General features: G+C 44.7%; 1 protein-coding gene across 11 annotated transcripts in view; it reads left to right on the top strand.

Moving 5' to 3' along the window:
- PRICKLE2 (prickle planar cell polarity protein 2) overlaps positions 1-17,980 on the top strand; it is a 422,108-nt gene that overhangs the window by 274,862 nt on the left and 129,266 nt on the right. The window lies entirely within an intron of this gene.

Genomic DNA, 17,980 nt, shown 5'->3' with positions numbered 1-17,980 from the left:
CAAATGCCCTAAGTCTGAGAAGCTCAGACTCTACTGGGCTGCTGGTCTTGTAGCACCATAAACCGCCTTGTTCAGAAGCCTTCAAGCCATAGCCTTTCCCTTCTCTGTTGTTTTCAAACATAGAAGACTTAAAATGCACTGCCCCTCAGAGGGGAATTCTGGGTGGGATGTGGGCTTTGTGTGTGTGTATGCTTGAAGACCCACTGAACCCTTCCCTCTTCACGCCCTCCACGGCTGTGGTGCTCACAGTCAGATGGCTGGTGGAGAGCACGAGCTATTGCAAAGTAAGCAGCTGGGGAACTAGGCGTTGGCAAAGTCGTTTTCCTAGTCTGTGCTCTTGACTGACACTTTCCACTGTGCTCTTGTCCCAACCTGTAGAGACTTTTAATGAAAGGTCTTGGTTTTTGTACTTTGTGTGTGTGTGTGTGCGCGTGCGTGCGCGCGCTTGAATAAAGCAAGGCAGAAAATGTTGAATAAGGTCACTCTCAATCTCCACCAACGTAAGTCTCCAAAATCTCCACTGGGAACCTGGAACCTGGCCAGTTGAGTTTGGAGACTTGCTTTTCTGTTTTACTTTGGCCTGACGTTTGAGCAATTCTTTGTTTGGAGACTGAAAACCAGAGGCTTGCTTATTCCATTATTTCCCTGGGGACAAGGCAGAGAGAGAATGAAGCAAGGCTGGAGTGTGTGTGTGTGTGTGTGTGTGTGTGTTTGGATGTGGGAGTTAGGAAGAGGGGAGGGGAGGGAGGATAGAATGGGGAAGCAGCTGGGAGAATATCAGAGAGATCTCCATGAAAACACAAGGCTGAAGGCTCCCTTTGGGTGAGGTTGCACCTCAGGAACAGGAGCCCTTCTTCACCTTTAGCTAAAAGCTTTTCTCCCCCTTTTTGCTACAGATCTCAAAATGCAGCCATTTAAAATCCTAAAACCCTGGTAAGGGCTTAAGATGGCGCATATTTCCTCCAGAGGGGGGAAAATGTGTATTAATGAGAAGGAGTACATTTTCAAGTACTCTGTGAACCTGCCTTCCTTTTGTGGTGTTCGGGATAAACTTCCAAGGCTATAATGCCTGTGAACCTCAAGTTGGGCGAACCAAAGAGGCGAATGTCAGCGTTTACACAAAGATGAGACATAGCGCTCTAGAAGGCACAGACTGCGGAGACATCCGTGGTAGGAGGTGGACCCTACAAGGAATTCAGGTGCAGCCCTGTTTAGCAGCGTTACCAGAGTCATGCTCACTCACGGCGTAGAGCTGAAGGAGGAAGCCATAATGGCAATTCCTGCTTCCTGCCTTCTCCCTGGTCCTAGCATTGGAGCTCTGTACGTAAAACTATTCTGGGGCTCTGACGGGGTCACAGGTACCATTTTTCCCTGGGGGTGTGGAGTAGAGATGGACTCTAGGCGGGCACCCTCAACAGCCCAGCATCCTGCCTGTCTTCAATGATGAGTGGCCGATTTGAGTAGTCTCCATTGCTCTCTCAGTGGGTGCGCCTTTAGCCTCATACCTTCATCCCTCCTTAAGGTCCCTGGGTGGCGCAAATGGTTTGTCCTTGCCTACTAACTGAAAGTGTGGTGGTTCGAAACCACCCGGCAGCTCCACAGAAGAAAGGCCCAGCTGTCTGCTTCTGTAAAGATTGTAGCCAAGAAAACCCCATGGAGCTCAGCTCTACTCTGTAACACCTGGGGTCACCTCGACTTGGAATTAACTCTATGACAATGGGTTGTTTTTTGTTTTTTTTTTTTTAGGAGGTGGGGGGAGGGTTGGGAGGCTTTAAAATGAAATCTTACAAATACTATCTAGCCCCAACCAGGGTTAAGAGTGACTGGGACAGGAATTCTTAGCATTTTATTTCATCTGGGCAGGATGCCATTTCCATCTCTTTTCTTGGCACCCTTCTGTCGGTTGTGAGTCCTCAGAGATGCTGGTTCATGGAAAATCCAGGACTCAACTGAGAAACAGCTCTGCTTTCTATGGTCACAGGGTCAAATATTGTTTTGGGGTAGCTGTTAGTGTATATGTAAATGTATGTTTTGGGTGTCCATGCATCTATATAGTTTGTGTGTTAGTCTTTGAATGTGTGCATAGAAAAAATAACTACCATATATGGAGCACCTATGTGTTCCAGCTGACATGGAAGATGCTCTGCATAGCTGACTTATTAATGCTTGTAAAAACCGTGCAGCTGGGTGTTTTTATCTCTGTCTAATAATTGAGAAACCCAAGTTCCTAGAGGTTGAGTAACTTGCCCAGTGTTACTCATGCAGTGAAGGGTGAAGCTGAGATTCAGATGCGGGACAATCATACTCTAAAGCCTGAATTATGGCCACCATTTTCCAGGCTTTCTTCTACTTTTTACAGTAATGTCCTCTGTAGATTTTTTTCCCTTTTCCTTCTAGATCTTCTCTATGGGTCCATTAGAGAAACACCTAAATGTTTCACAGTTGAATTAAGATTCTTTTGGTTGATCTTTTGGTAAAATTGGTAACATCCAAGTGAATGTGTCACGCATAAAGACAGAACACAGGGTCTTATTAACACAAGGCTTTGAACGTTGCTTTGAGAGTGGAAATGTGAGGTTGGTTTGAGAGTCAGTAAGACACTGAGATTAAGAGTGAAGGCTTCAAGGCAGTGCAGAAGCCCTTTGTTGGACGAGAGGGAGCGTGTGAAATGCTGCTGGGGTAAACTTGTGGCCGTGGGCAAACCAGTTGGAGTCTGGAGAGAGGGGCCATGCTGGTTGGCTCGGCTCCCCATCCCCAACTGCATGCGCATAAGGTTCTGAGCAGAATGTGTGTGTTCTTGAGCAGGGTCCTCCCCTTCCTCAGCCTCATTTCTTTCATCTCTAAAATGAGGGTCCTCTGTCAAATGATCTGAAATTCTCCTCCAGCGCTGACCTGGGTGAGTGTGAACTTTCAGAAATGCACACAGCCTTGGCAGTGAAGGGGTGTGATTTGCACTGTTGGCTGCTCTTGGACAGGGAACTAAAAGGTCAAGTTTTACATCAGGACCTGGCTGCTCTGTGTTGTGAATACATGCCGGAATATGAGAAGTGGTCAGTGCTCTCCATAGAATGACTCGAGCATCCTGGAAGAACTGACCTTCCAATATTTCACACTAGTGAAGAGAGAGTCATTGCACCTCTCAGCTGTACCTCTCAGCAGGGAGGGGTTGCCTCTTCACTCTCAGAAGCTCTCCAGGGCTGTGTTAAGTATGCAGGTGTCCTGCAGAGTTCAGGAGACCGAGGCTTCTCCAGTCCAGTGCGCACGCACCTAGGAGTTGCTGAAATGCAGGTTCTGCATTTCTGACAAGGTCCCTGGGGATGGTGATGCTGTGTCTTCCAAGCCACCTTTATGATAGGTGTAGAGTGCTCCAGAGGAAAGAAAAATTGACTAATTTCAGAAAGCCCAGGTCCTAGTCCCAATTATGCCATTCCTTATTTGAGTAAACCTCAGAGAAATCACTTAGCTTTACTGTGATTCAGCTTCTGCATCTGTAGAGCAACAGAAAGGATTAATAGCTAACATTTAATGACTGCTTACCATGTGCCAGGCACTCTGGTCACCATTTTATATGTCCTGTCTTATTTCATCCTCACGATACTCTTACGAGGTACGACTGTTATCATCTGTTGTTGTTGTGTGTCATCGAGTGGATTTCAGCATAGAGCAACCCAGTATAACAGAGTAGAACTGTCCCGTAGTGTTTCCTGGGCTATGATCTTTATGGGAGTAGATCAGCAGGTCTCTTCTCCATAGGAGCTGCTGGTGGGTTCAAACAGCCAGCCTCTGGTTAGCAGCCAAGCACTTTAACCATTGCTCCACCAGGACTCCTTGTTATCATCTGTATTCTGCAGATAAAGAAACTAAGCATAGGGAAGTTAAATAACTTGTCCAAGGTCACATAGCGAGTAATTGACTACTCTGGGATTTGAATTCACACCCTCTGACTCTGAAGCCTTATACAGAGCAACTTGTAGAGTTAATAAACATGAAAGATCTTGGAACTTATTTGTACATGTGTGTGTTACACAAAAATACCGTATACATAAATGAACGCATTTATGAGTGTGATATGTACACTCATAAATATTTAGAGGACCTGAGATTATAAAAGGTAGATATTTCCCAGATTGTATCATTTTTAAGTAAATTATATGTTTCCAAGTTCTATAAAGTCAAATGCTTTGTGAAGTTTTGACAAGCATGGGTGTTTACTCTGTTGTCTTGGATAGTTCTGGTACAAAAACAAACAAAAATGTTAGCTAAGAGGAATATTCAGAGGAATGGAAGGTTCTGGTTTCTAGAATTACCTAGAATTAAATCTCAGTTCATTTTCAATCTTATTTATTTATTTGTTTTGCAAATTTGGGTTTAATATCTCAGATCACTTTTCTGCCTTCATATATAAAGAGCAGAATTAGGTCAGCTGAGTGTCTCTTGTAACTCTGAATACGACAGCCATGTAAACTACTATCCTAAATGTGAATTCTCAGCATACTGGTTTTGTGAATGGAAATCGTAAGAGGTTTATTGTGAGAGTCATCTGAGTCTGAGCTCTGTCAACTCACTGGACAACAGGCTGTGATCTGCGGGATAAACCCACGTCTGTGTTCATCCCTCACTCTTCCTTGTTATCTCCCAAAGCATCTATTGAATGTGAGGAAATATTCCTCAATGGGGAGAATTATCTTCAGTCAAATGTGTACCTGTGGTTGGCTCTGTTCTTAGAAACATCCTGACCATAGGGTCAGTATGGCAAATACCTGGCACTGCATCACCACTCCCCAGTATCACTTGTCCATTGCAGAACTCATTAATAATCAGCACACTCTTTTCTGTCAATCCCAGATACAACTTCAGAATCCTTTTCAACACAGCACTCCAGGTGGCCTGTACCAATCAGTTGTAGTTGGCCCAGGAAATTTAACCAACTTTACCTTTGAATGAAGTCCCTGGGTGGTGCAAACAGTTACTGCTTGGAGCTTGGAGGTTCAAATTCACCCAGAGGTACCTTGGAAGAAAGGCCAGGCAATCTACTTCCAAAAAATCAGCTATTGAAAGCCCTGTGGGGTGCAGTTCTCTTCTGACACACATGAGGTCATCATGAGTCAGTGTTGACTCAATGGCAGCTGGCTACTGGTTACGCTTAGATACTCTCCGGAAGTTGATTCTCTTTGCAATTTAGTAAATAAGTATTGAACACCTGCCAGTTGCCTAGGTGTGCTCAAAAAGAAACTCTGTTTCCTACTTATTGTGCATTTTGTTCTTCCCCCCAAAAGTAGATAACCTACAGGCTTAGTGCAAGTTTTATTTAGCTGGATTTTTGATTATTTAATGTTTTAATTGCTTTTTTTTTTTTTTCTTTCTCTGGGATATGAATTCTGTTGTTCTGATTAATATGGTGGCCATTCTTTAGCTTCCTGTCACCTGTCATGACCAGTGATGTAGGCTCTTCATCCAGCTCTCCTGCTGTGCACTCCCAGAGAAGCCCTACTTTGCAGTCTGTTTTTCCAGTGGACTGTTGTCTGCGGGCATCCTCTGGACAGTCCATCCTTTCGTTGGCGATGGCGCCTGTGGCGTGGCTGCTTCTGGCTCGGTAACTGCCTAGCCCTCGGCTAAAGCCCTCCCACGACCGCTTATCTATCAAGATTCAGGACTTCCTTTAAATTACTGCCTGAGTCTGTTACCCGCATTTGAGCTCATCATCTCAGGAGCTGCCTAGAAATCTGTCAAGACTAGAAGCTTGACTCGTCCTTACTTCCCATGCAGGCTGGGCGGCTCTGAAACACCTGCCTCATTAGGAAGCAGGGTGCCCCAAGCAGAGTGAAGAATCAAGTCTTCCCCTCAACAATAGAGCCTGGGTTCTTGCTAAGATGGCTTCTGAAAGGCGAATCAGAGGAGAGCAGCGTAATCGCTGGGCTTGATCTGACCAAGCAAGCTTGAGCCTGCTTTCCTTTCACTTCATCAATTTGCCTGCCTAACCAGCTCCCTGACAGTAATATGCTGGGCCTTAAATGGTTAAAAATTGCTTCAAATCCTGAACCATTGAATTGCTACACTCCAGCCTCCTAAAGGGTTAACTGTGATATGGATGTGTGGTTCTGAATCTTTAAAAGAACATTGCAGAGGGAGAAATATCAGTTGGGCGTCTGCGAGATACTTAGCATTGTCTTTGGCCCACTGGGGAGTTTAAAATATCAGAGAAAAATGTTTACACTCGACCATTCTCTAAACCATGTATTTGGGGTCCGTGAACACTAGAGGACCAGAGAGGATTGATGAACTTCCTGAAGTTAAATGCAAAATTTTCTGTCAATGTATATGTGCTCATTTTTTAGGGAGAAGATCCTAGCTTTCATCAGATTCTTAAAGCATCCGAGTCACCCAAAAGGTTAAGAACTCCTGGTGGATTATTCTAAATCCATTCAGGAAAACCTCCATAGGTTGATGTGGGTCTGGGGAAAAAATTCCACTACCCTGTGGAAATAAGACACTTTTTCCCTGATGACCCACAACCTAACTTTAATGCTGAGTAGCTGGAAGTATAGAGCTATCTTGTTACTCTTCCATTTTATAGATGAGTAAACTGAGGGCTTTGCTCACAGTTGTCAAGGCCATAGGAGTTGTTGCTTGTTCTATATCTCAGTAGCAAGATGATACACTTGTTACTGTTCATTTAACAATTCAACAATTATTCTGAACATTTACATTGGGCTAAGCCAGTGGGTTTTAGCCTTTCTATACTCAAAGCATTCTTTCAAATATTGGGCATTTTGTAACACACTTAACAGAATTAAATTACACTACACTTATGACACAGTTGTTTATTCTCAGCAGTAATGCTTACACCCCTGCCCTAAACTTACTTTTCCACATCATTTCATTTCATCCAGGACAACGGCAGTCGTTTCTTCGGTGTGGTCTTGATGATACACCACTCATCCTGTACTCGAAGCACTCTCTACATTTTTAGCATCATTGTAAACAGTATGTAACCTCAGTTACTGCAAATGAAATTTGCAAACTGATCATAATTTGTCTGCATGCTGGTGAAGAATTCTTGGTCCAGTGGTAAAGAACTGCCAAGTTAGATTCTGGACAAGGCCTTAGGGGTTCATTTGAACAGCTACTTATTGAATGCTTATTGTACATTCTGGACACAAGATCCTTGACCTTGTGGAACTTATATTACAATGGGAGAAACAAGTAACAGACACATCAACAAGTGAGATAAATTCTGATAGTGACAAATGTTAAGAAAAAAATGAAAGGATAATAGAATGGAGAATGAAGAAGGCGAGAATAGGGTCCTTGATGGAGCTGCCCTTTGAGTGCTGACTTGCATACTGGAAAGCAGGCCAGCCATGAAGAGCTGGGGAGATGTTTCAGGTGGAGGAACAACCACTGCAGAGATCCCAAGAGAGGGATGGGGTAGCCTTGGAAAGTTCAAGGGACAAATAAAAAGATCGCTCTAGCTGAAGCCTAGTAGACAAGATGGGGAATGGTACAAAATGAAGCTGGAAAGAGAGGAAGAGGCCAGATTGTGCGGAGTCTCGTAGGCCCTGGTTAAGGAGGTTACGCTTCATTCTTACTGCAGTGGAAAACCAATAGAGGGTTTTAAGCAAGAGAGTTGAGCGTTATCTTCTTTTTAAAAAAAAAAAATTAACAGCTGGTGGAAAATAGATTCTAGGAGGACAAGAATGGAAGCAGGAAATCAAACTATAGGCTATTACAGTAACTCAGGCAAGGGGTGATAGGGAGTCCCTGCTGGTGCAAACAGTTAAGCACTCAACTGCTAACCAGAAGGTTGGTGGTTCAAACTCACCCAGAGGAAAGACCAGGCGATCTGTTTCCAAAAGATCACAGCCTGGAAGGCTCTGCGGAGCACAGCTCTGCTCTGAGACACGTGGGCTCACCATGATTCGGAGTCTGCTCGACGGCACCCGGGAAGTAGAGGCAGAGATGGTGAGAAGCAGTGAATGGATAAGACTCAGTCCTGTGTTCGAAGGAATGCCGAAGTCTAGTCTGTCGGTCGTCGTATTTCCCACGTTAGCTGTGTGGAGTTGCTGCATCCAGCAGGCGTCGGGGGCGGAGGCACGTAGGGAACTTACATCCTTCAGCCATCACCTTGTAGATTCTGGGTAGAACAAATCTTCAAATATTTTCAAAACTTTACTCCTGTAGGCCATGTGATTTCAATTCATAAAGGGCTTCTTTCCAATAAAACATGAAACCAGGAAAATGTTAGTTTCTTTCTATTTACCCTCTCCTTCCTATCACGGCTGCAGAATAAGGAAACTGGCTGTGGCCAGAACAAAACCACACAAACCGCTCCATAGATCAAGCTCAGAGGAGGGAAGTCAGCATCTTGCCTTTTTTGCCTTTCCCCGCTGTGGGAAACCCTGAGAATTTTGGTTTTTTCCTTGGGCCTGACTAAAGCCAGAGCTCTTCTGAAAATAATGTCTTTGCCTGTTGTGTCTAAGTCACTCTGGATTCAGGGGCTTTACTCCCAGCATTGGTATTTGGTAAACACCCAACTTGTTGACGCTTTTGCTTCCCAGGTCCATTGGGGTCATCTTGAGCCTTTGGCCTCTTTCACTGAGGAACAAGGATTTCTGGGAAGTTTTTGCCTTGAGGCTTTCAAGGCGGATATTAAAGGGCCCCTGTTAAGTTTCTAAGGGTGTGGCCATTGCCAGAATCCCCCCAAGCCAAACCCCTGAGGGGTGCTGTTGCCAGCTGGCCCCTGTCCACACCAGAGATGGCTGGGTTTCAGTGGGTCTCTGTATGTAGCTGGCCAAGTTCCCCTGGATGAAAGGCGGCCTAATATAAACTGAAAATGTTATTAATAAGCAGCCACTTAAGAGTTTCCTATGACTCGCCAATGATTTGGGGGCCTCTCTGTAAACTGGGAGAGAAGCACAACACGTCGTATGTGGGTTAAGGGGCCAGGGCAGTCAGTCTGAAGGGGCCTGAAAAGGGCATTCAGGTGTCTGGTGAAGGGCTTCGGAGTCCTGGATTAGCATTTCCATTTCATGTTCCCTGTGGTGGGAGCTTAGGTATGTGACATAAAGCCTTTGAGCCTCAGTTTTCCTGTCTGTAAAATGAGAATCGTAGTAATTTCTTTCTCAAAATGTGGTTTGAGGATTAAATACAAAAGGTCTGGAGCTCAGCGCACACTCAGAAAACGTTTCTTAAAGAAACAGGAAGAGAAGTCACACCCAAGAAGCCCACCAGACTGACCTTTGTCCCCTGGTTGGGGGAGGGAGGATTAGCTTTGCGTGTCTAAACCCGCTCACAGCACTTGTTAGTGGCAGCTCTTTGCTTCTCTGAGCTTCCCTTTCTTCATCTGTAAAGTGGCAATAAAAGGTGCGCTGGCGGCACGGTGGTTAAGCTGCTAAAAGGTCAGTGGTTCAAACCCACTAGCCACTCCTCTGGAGAAAGATGTGGCAGCCTGCCCCCATAAAGGTTACAGCCTTGGAAATCCTATGGGGCTGTTCTGCTCTGTCCTATAGGGTCTCTGCGTTGGAATTGACTCTGCAGCAATGGGTTCCTAAAATGCCAATAATAACCCCTGTTTTCTGACTAGGAGCCCTGGTGGCGCAGTGGGTAAGAGCTCAGGTTGCTAACCAAAAGGTTGGCAGTTCAAATCCATCAGCCACTCCTTGGAGACCCTGTGGGGGCAGTTCTACTCCGTCCTATAAGGTAGCTATAAGTCGTAATCGATTCGATGGCAACGGGTTTTGTTTTGGGTCTTCTGACTAACCTTTGAAAGGATTTTTGACTAAAGAATAACCTCAATTGGAAGTGCTTTTTACACCCTATAGTACTTGATTAGTCTAAGAGGCCACTAATTTAATATCCACCCTGCCTGCTTTATTGTGGCTTGATAAGAAAAGGTCATCTTATGACCTTGACCTTGAAATATTAAAATTATAGTAAACCAAACCAAACCGTTGTGATAGAGTTGGCTCTGACCCATGGAGACCCCATGTGTTTCAGAGTAGAGCTGTACTCCACAGGGTTTTCAAGGCTGTGATCTTTTGGAAGCAGATCTCCAGGTCTTTCTTCTGAGGCACCTCTAGGTGAGTTCAAGCCTCTAACCTTTCAGTTAGTAGCCAAGGACTAAAACTTTTGTACCACCCAGGGACTCTAAAAGTATGGTAAAGGATAAATGATCCTTTGGAAGGATAGTAATCAAATTACCTTGCTCAGCCCAGCACATCTTTAAGCTTATAAAAAAAAGGTGTTTAATAAAGACTTAGAGAATGAATTCTTCACCATCCATCTGATTTCCCTTGATCTGTTTTCATCCTAACTGGAATGCACATTGGAAGCCACTGGAATGCAGCTAACAACAACAGCAACAGATTGTGACTCCTAGAGAGTGGAAACCTTGACTGCTCACATTTGTTTGCGAGTTTTACTTCATAGCCCTAGACTTAGCACAGGGCCTAGCACACTGGCCTGTGGTAACTGTTTGGCTATACTGAGCGTTGTTACTGTTATTTAATCATAATTGCAACTTAGTGAATTGGCAGAGTCAGGATTCAAACCAAAGTCACTGGGACCCTAGAACCTAAGACCTTAATCCACTGCACTATATTGCCTTTAAATACTGAGGGAATATTTAATGGTTCAGATCTTGTGTGCATGAGTTTAGCCAACCCCTTCCACAAAGGAGATAGAGACTAAAGAAACACTTCAACAGATGGCATGGAAGAGGTATTTGGTGGCATTTTCCAGTCTGTCCCTTGAAGTTTGGAGGTGTGAAGTGTTAGAATCCAGTTTGTAGTCATTTTCCCAGAAACGGGTCTCCTGAGCAATTCATGTGGAAAAGAGGGCTCTGGGAACTTCTCTGCTAAACATCCAGTGAAGCAAAAGCTCACATGTCGTAAAATCACGGTTAGCAGGTACACAAAGCAAAGTGGTGGAATTCGTCCAAATGGAGTAAGCTGTACTACCTGCCTTGGTTATTCTTAGCAGAACGGTAGGCCTGAGAGGTGACTAAGGAAATCAGGCCTTCTCTGGATACCCATGGCCTCTCCTAAGGATGTAGGGATGCAGTGATGCAGATAGCAGGGTTGCTATGGAGACACTATCAGTGGCCAAGCTCTTCTCCTTTGAGGGCTCACTCTGTCTACTCATCAGGATGCTGTGTTAGCTATCTGTGTTCTATTTGGTAGGCAGATTCCTCGCTGGGTTCTGAATGCCTTTACAATAACATCACAACCCCTTCACGTGGCACCCATGTGTAATTCACCACCCGCCATCTTGTAAGCAGGTTAGACTGTGTGGGGACACCATATTCTCTCCCACCCCAGTGCTTTTATTCTCTGTTGAGAATATACTTTCCTCCTTTTTTCTAGCAGCTCCTGCTCAGCATGCTTCAGGTCTGGCTTCATCAAGGAGGCCTCCCTCTACCCACAGACCCCCTGTAGCCCAGAGCCTGGCACATCGTAGGCTTTCTATTGATTGTTGACCTGACAGCCTCTGACAGTGCTTTTCACTGTGAAGTTTGTGGTCTAGTTCTTTGTGTTCTGGTCAGACAGGGACTGGCTTACTGTTTTGTTCAGTTTAATCCCTCACAACATCTACTAGAATGCCTGGTACATTGTAGGTGTTCAGTGAATTATTGTTCAGCAAATGTCACTGCCTGCATCAAGCATTTTCAGTATTCCACCCCAACCCTGTGGCACTCACCATTCCATTGAACTCTGATACTTGGTTCCTGCTGCAGTAGAAAATGAAGGCTTTTGCCTGAGTCTGCTTGTCTTACATACGGGGTACGTCAGAGGGCCCCAGGAACATGGCTCGTTCCTAGTACTGTTGGGAATTGGGGGATAAATATCCTCTACTGGCCCGCAAGTGGGACAGCTCTGAGCAGTATTCTATCCCATCTCCTAGGACTGAGCCCAGCTGCCCAAAGCTATAACCTGCTCATAAAAAACAGAAAAAAAAAAAAGAAAAAATTTACCACTGAGTTGATTCTGACTCGTGATGACTCCATAGGGTTTTCTGACTTTCGAGAAGCAGATTGCCAGGCCTTTCTTTTGAGGCACCACTGGACGGGTTTAAACCATCAACCTTTTACTTGACACTCAGTGACTCCAGCTCATTGCCTCATCCTATATTGCCATCTTCCCTTTCCCACCTCCTTTCTCTAATTCCCTATTAGGGCTTCCTGGAGTCACCTCCCGAACGTCATCATACTAAGATGCCTTCCCAGGGTCTGATCCTGGGGTACCCCAGTCTAAGACATTGCCCCTATTACTTATACATGGGCTATCATGCCTGTACATCAAAGTGTGGTAAAAGAGCTTCAGAATAATGTGTCTCTGAGAAAAGTCACCCAGGTTTATTTTTAAAAGGAAATGTTTTTCCACTGTTCCTAAATCAGGAGATAAAATAAGGCACTGTATATATGTCTTCATCAAAATACAAATTGGAATAGTAAGAGAAACAACTGCCACCGAGAATTACTCCGTACCAACTTGGGCGGCCTTGGGAGAGAGGAGCTGCTCTGAGGGCAGATGGCCAGAGCCACTGGAGCCCGGGCGGAAGACAGGGAGCCAGACGGGCCAGACAGCATGGTTTTGGTGCACCAAAACACCAGCCTCATACCCAGCCGGCTGGTCACAGCCTCCGCCCTTCAGCTTCTGTGTTTATTAGGAAGTCATTTTTTCTTTCCCACAGAGATAGAAATCTCACTTCCAGACATGGCAAGTGTCAAGGTTCATGACTCGGTCCCTCATTCAGACTGAATGTTTGCCAAAAAGAGGTCACAATATATTGTGGCTGGGAGGAGGGAGCGAAGAAGCCAGCAAGGCTACAAATAACAGGATGTGCTGATTGATTGCTGGGATCAAGACAGACGGACATGGGAGTTCCAGAGACAAGTGAGTCAGGGAGACGAAGAGCCTCCCTATATCCACCAGGATGGCACCATCCCCTGAATTTCACCCCTGTACTTGGGCTTTGGGACAGGCAGTGGCTCAGCCAGTTTGGTCACTGTCATCAATGCAGAAAATGATGGGGGTGGAAGGCCACCGCCTCCTCCTCAGAATGACTCATCCTGACTCTTTCCCCCCCAACAGGGCTTTGTGCTTACTGTCTCCTCTGCTTGGGAAGACTCTCACCCTGGCTTTTCTAAGCTGCCTTTTTTTCATACTCAGCCTCCTGGAGCCCTAGTGGAACAGTGGGTAAAGAGCTTGGCTGCGAACCAAAAAGTTGGCAGTTCAGAACTACCTGCTGCCCCTTGGAAGCCGTATGGAGCGGTTCTACTCTGTCCCGTAGGGTCTGTATGAGTTAGAATCGACTCAACGGCAATGGGTACTCAACTTCCTAAACCCCAAACCAAACTGGTTGCTGTTGAGTTGATTCCGACTTACAGCAACCCTATGAGAAAGAGTAGACGTGCCTCATAGGGTTTCCAAGGAGCAGCTGGTGGATTCGAACTGCTGACCTTTTGGTTAGCAGCCAAGCTCTTAACCACTGTGCCACCAGGACTCGACCTCCTAGTCACACTGAAATGTCACATCAGTGGAGAGAGCTGTCCTGACCTACCCTCAGTCCCTCTCTTTCCCACCTCCCTGTTCATTTCCATCCTAACACACATCACAGTGTATAAATGGCAAGTTTATTTGTTTGCTGGATTATTTTTTAAGAATTTTTTAATTTTCCTGTTTTAAAATATGTATAACAAAACTGTTTTCCATTTTAACCATTTCCAAGCACACAATTCGTTGACATTAGTTACATTTGTCATTGGTGCCACCATCACCACTATCCATTTCCAAGTATGGCCGCCATGAATCAGAGCGGCCTGATGAGAACTGTTTGTTGTTGTTTTTAACACAGAAATTCAGTATCCCTTAAGCATTTCCTCCTTCCCACAGCCCCGGGTACCACTCGGGCTTTGTGCATTTGTCTCTTCTAGATTTTCTATATGCGTGGGATCATAAAATGTTTATCCTTTTGTGACTTATTTCTCTCAACGTCATGTTTTCAAGGTTCATCCATGTCCAGGCATACATCAGGACTTCATTTCTCTTTATGGCTGAGTAATAGTCTATTTATTGTGTGGGTAGACCACATGTTATTTATGCAGTCATCTTTTGATGACACTTTGGTTGTTTCCACATCTTGGCTATTGTGAATCATGCTGCAGTGAATATTGGTGTACATGTGTCTGTTTACCATTCTGCTTTCAATTCTTCTTTTCTTTTAATGTATACCTAAGGTGGTATTTCTGGGTCACGTGATAAGTCCATGTTTAACTTTTTGAGGAATCGCCAGACTGTTTTCCACAGCAGCTGTATGATTTTGCATTCCCACCAGCAACGGATGAGGGTTCCAATTTCACCACATACTAACCAGCACTTGGTAGTTTATTTACATGATTTTTGTCTGTCTTCCTCGCTTGACTGTAAGCTCCATGAGGGTAGGGATGCTGTCTGCCTTACTCACTGCTCTATGCCCAGCACCTTAATACAGTGTCTAGGACACAACAGATAATCAATGTTGGCTGGTTGGTTGGCTGGCAGGCACGCAAGAAGGTTGTGTCCCACAGCGAACCTATGCTGTTGTTGTTAGGTGCCATTGAGTCAGTTCAAACTCATAGCAACCCTGTGTCCAACAGAACAAAACACTGCACGGTCCTGCGCCATCCTTACGCTTGTTGTTATGCTTGAGCTCATTGTTGTAGCCATGGTGTCAATCTCATCGAGAGTCTTTCTTTTTCTCTGACCCTCTACTTTGCCAAGCATGATGTCCATCTGTAGGAACTGACCCCTTCTGACAACATGTCCAAAGTATGTGAGACATAGTCTCACCACCCCTGCTTCTAAGGAGCATTCTGGTTGTATTTCTTCCAAGATAGATTTGTTCATTCTTTTGGCAGTCCATGGTATATTCAGTATTCTTCTCCAGCTTCACAATTCAAAGGCATAAATTCTTGTTCTCTTTTTTTATTCATCATCCAGCTTTCACATGCACAGGAGGCAATTGAAAACACCGTGGCTTGGGTCAGGCACATCTTAGTCTTCAAGGTGACATCTTTGCTTTTCGACACTTTAAAGAGGTCTCCTGCAGCAGGTTTGCCCAGTGCAATGTGTCTTTTGATTTCTTGACTGCTGCTTCCATGGCTGTTGATTGCGGATCCAAGTAAAATGAAATCCTTGACAACTTCAATCTTTTCCCCGTTTATCGTGGTGTTGCTCATTGGTCTGGTTGTGAGGATTTTTGTTTTCTTTATGTTAGGGTGCAATCCATACTGAAGGCTGTGGTCTTTGATATTCATTAGTAAGTGCTTCAAGTCCTCTTCCCTTTCAGCAAGCAACGTTGTGTTATGAGTCTTCCTCCAATCCTGATGCCCGTTCTTCTTCAAATAGTCCAGCTGCTCAGATTATTTGCTCAGCATAGAGATTGAATAGGTATGGTGAAAGGATACAACCCTGATGCGTGCCTTTCCTGGCTTTAAACCATGCGGTATCCCCTTGTTCTGTTCAAACAGCTGCCTCTTGATCTATGTACAGGTTCCTCTTGAGCACGGTTAAGTGTTCTGGAATTCCCGTTCTTCACAATGTTATCCATAATTTGTTATGATCCACACAATCAAATGCTTTTGCATAGTCAGTGAAACACAGGTAAACATCTTTCTGGTATTCTCTGCTTTCAGCCAGGATCCATCTGACATCAGCAGCGATATTCTTGGTTCCACGTCCTCTTCTGAATCCAGCCTGAATTTCCGGCAGTTCCCTGTCCACATACTGCTGCAGCCACTTTTGAATCATCTTCAGCAAAATTTTACTTGAGTGGGATAGTAATGATACTGTTCGATAATTTCCGCATTCAGTGGGATCACCTTTCTTGGGAATAGGCATAAATATGGATCTCTTCCAGTCAGTTGGCCAGGTAGCTGTCTTCCAAATTTCTTGGCATAGATTAGTGAGCACTTCCAGCGCTGCATCCGTTTGTTGAAACATCTCAATCGATATTCCGTCAATTCCTGGAGCCTTGTTTTTTGCCAATGTCTTCAGCGCAGCTTGGACTTCTTCCTTCAGTGCCATTGGTTTCTGCTCATATGGTACCTCCTGAAGTGGTTGAACATCAACGAATTCTTTTTGGTATAGCGACTCTGTGTATTCTTTCCATCTCCTTTTGATGCTTCCTATGTCATTTAATATTTTCCCCATAGAATCCTTCAGTATTGCAATTTGAGGCTTGAATTTTTTTCTTCAGTTCTTTCAGCTTGAGAAATGCTGAGCGTGTTCTTCCCTTTTGGTTTTCCATGTTCAGGTCTTTGCACATGTCCTTACAATACTTGACTTTGTCTTCTAAAGCCGCCCTTTGAAATCTTCTGTTCAACTCTTTGACTTCATCATTTCTTCCTTTCACTTTAGCTACTTGACGTTCAAGAGCAAGTTTCAGAGTCTCTTCTGACATCCATTTTCGTCTTTTCCTGTCTTTTTAATGACCTTTTGCTTTCTTCATGTTTGATGGCCTTGATATCATTCCACAGCTCGTCTGGTCTTGGGTCATTAGTGTTGAACAGGTCAAATCTGTTCTTGAGATGGTCTCTAAATTCAGGTGGGATATACTCAAGGCCATACTTTGGCTCTTGTGGACTTGCTCTGATTTTCTTCAGTTTCAACTTGAACTTGCATATGAGCAATTGATGGTCTGTTCCATAGTCAGCCCCTGGCCTCGTTCTGACTGATGATACTGAACTTTTCTATCGTCTCTTCGCACAGATGTGGTTGATTTGATTCCTGTGTGTTCTGTCTGGCAAGATCCACACGTATAGTCACCATTTATGTTGGTGAAAAAAGGTATTTGCAACAAAGAAGTCTTTGGAGTGACTTCTGCCCCATAGGGTTTCCAAGAAGTGGCTGGTGGATTTGGACTGCCATCCTTTTTGTTAGCAGCCCGAGCTCTTAACCACTTTGCCACCAGGGGCCCCTACTTACCACAAGGTAGTGGGAAGAGTGTTGGAGTTAAATGACATAGGTTCTAACTGTGTAACTTCAGTCAAGTCACTTAAGTTTTTAGCCCAAATTTCCATATCTGTGAAATGGATAAAAATGCCAACTTACAGAACCACTGAGAGTGAATAAATAAGATACACTGTAAAGTTAATAGGAATATTATAGATTGTTCATGCACATAACACATTATATCAGTGGTAGAAATATAGCCACAGTACTTACCCCTTGCCTGGCTGCCTTCACTGCCACTGTGGACGTTAGAAGGGAGGCACTGGTCAGATGCCCACAGGTCAGACCTGTGATTGGTTCCCCTGACCTTTTGGGGCAGACTTTCACCTCCTGGAACGTTAACATTTTATTTCAGGCCAGCTTCCACAACTACATTTCTTTCCTACCTTTCTGACATTATGATCCCCCCTTGTGTTTGGTGAAGGATGTTGAAAAGAGAGCTGAAGCCCTGTGTGGGGGCCATGTGTGACTTACGCCGTTTTTGAGGGGAACAGCTTTGCTCTTTGTGACAGCCCTGTTTTGACAACCCTGGCCTATTGAAGCAGGATACTGTCAGCCATATCTTTGGGCGGGCAGACCTTGCTTCCCGTTCTTACTGAATCTGATAAATACGACAGCCTTTTTTGGTAAGGACACCCACTGTTGTTTATTTGATCTCACTTCTTCTGAGCAGCCTGCAACCCAAACAGAACTCTCTTCACCCAAAACATACCCTTACCTCCTAAAACCGGAGACCAAAAAAGAAAATCAGTTTCCATCAAGTTGATTCCGACTTATGGTGACCCTGTGCGTACAGAGTAGAACTGTGCCCCCATAGAGTTTTCATGGCTGTGAACTTTTGGAAGCAGATTGCCAGGCCTTTATTCCAAGGCACTTCTGGGTGGGCCTGAACCTCCAACCTTTTGGTTAGTAGCCCAGCATTTAACCATTTGCTCCATCCAAGGACTCCTAAAACCTGGGGTGGGTACCAAAGGGCAATAAACTTGAAA

The sequence above is a fragment of the Elephas maximus genome, chromosome 20, assembly GCF_024166365.1.
Source record: "Elephas maximus indicus isolate mEleMax1 chromosome 20, mEleMax1 primary haplotype, whole genome shotgun sequence".
In the NCBI taxonomy this organism is placed as follows: Eukaryota; Metazoa; Chordata; class Mammalia; order Proboscidea; family Elephantidae; genus Elephas; species Elephas maximus.
This window is presented reverse-complemented; position numbering and strand designations above follow the sequence as displayed.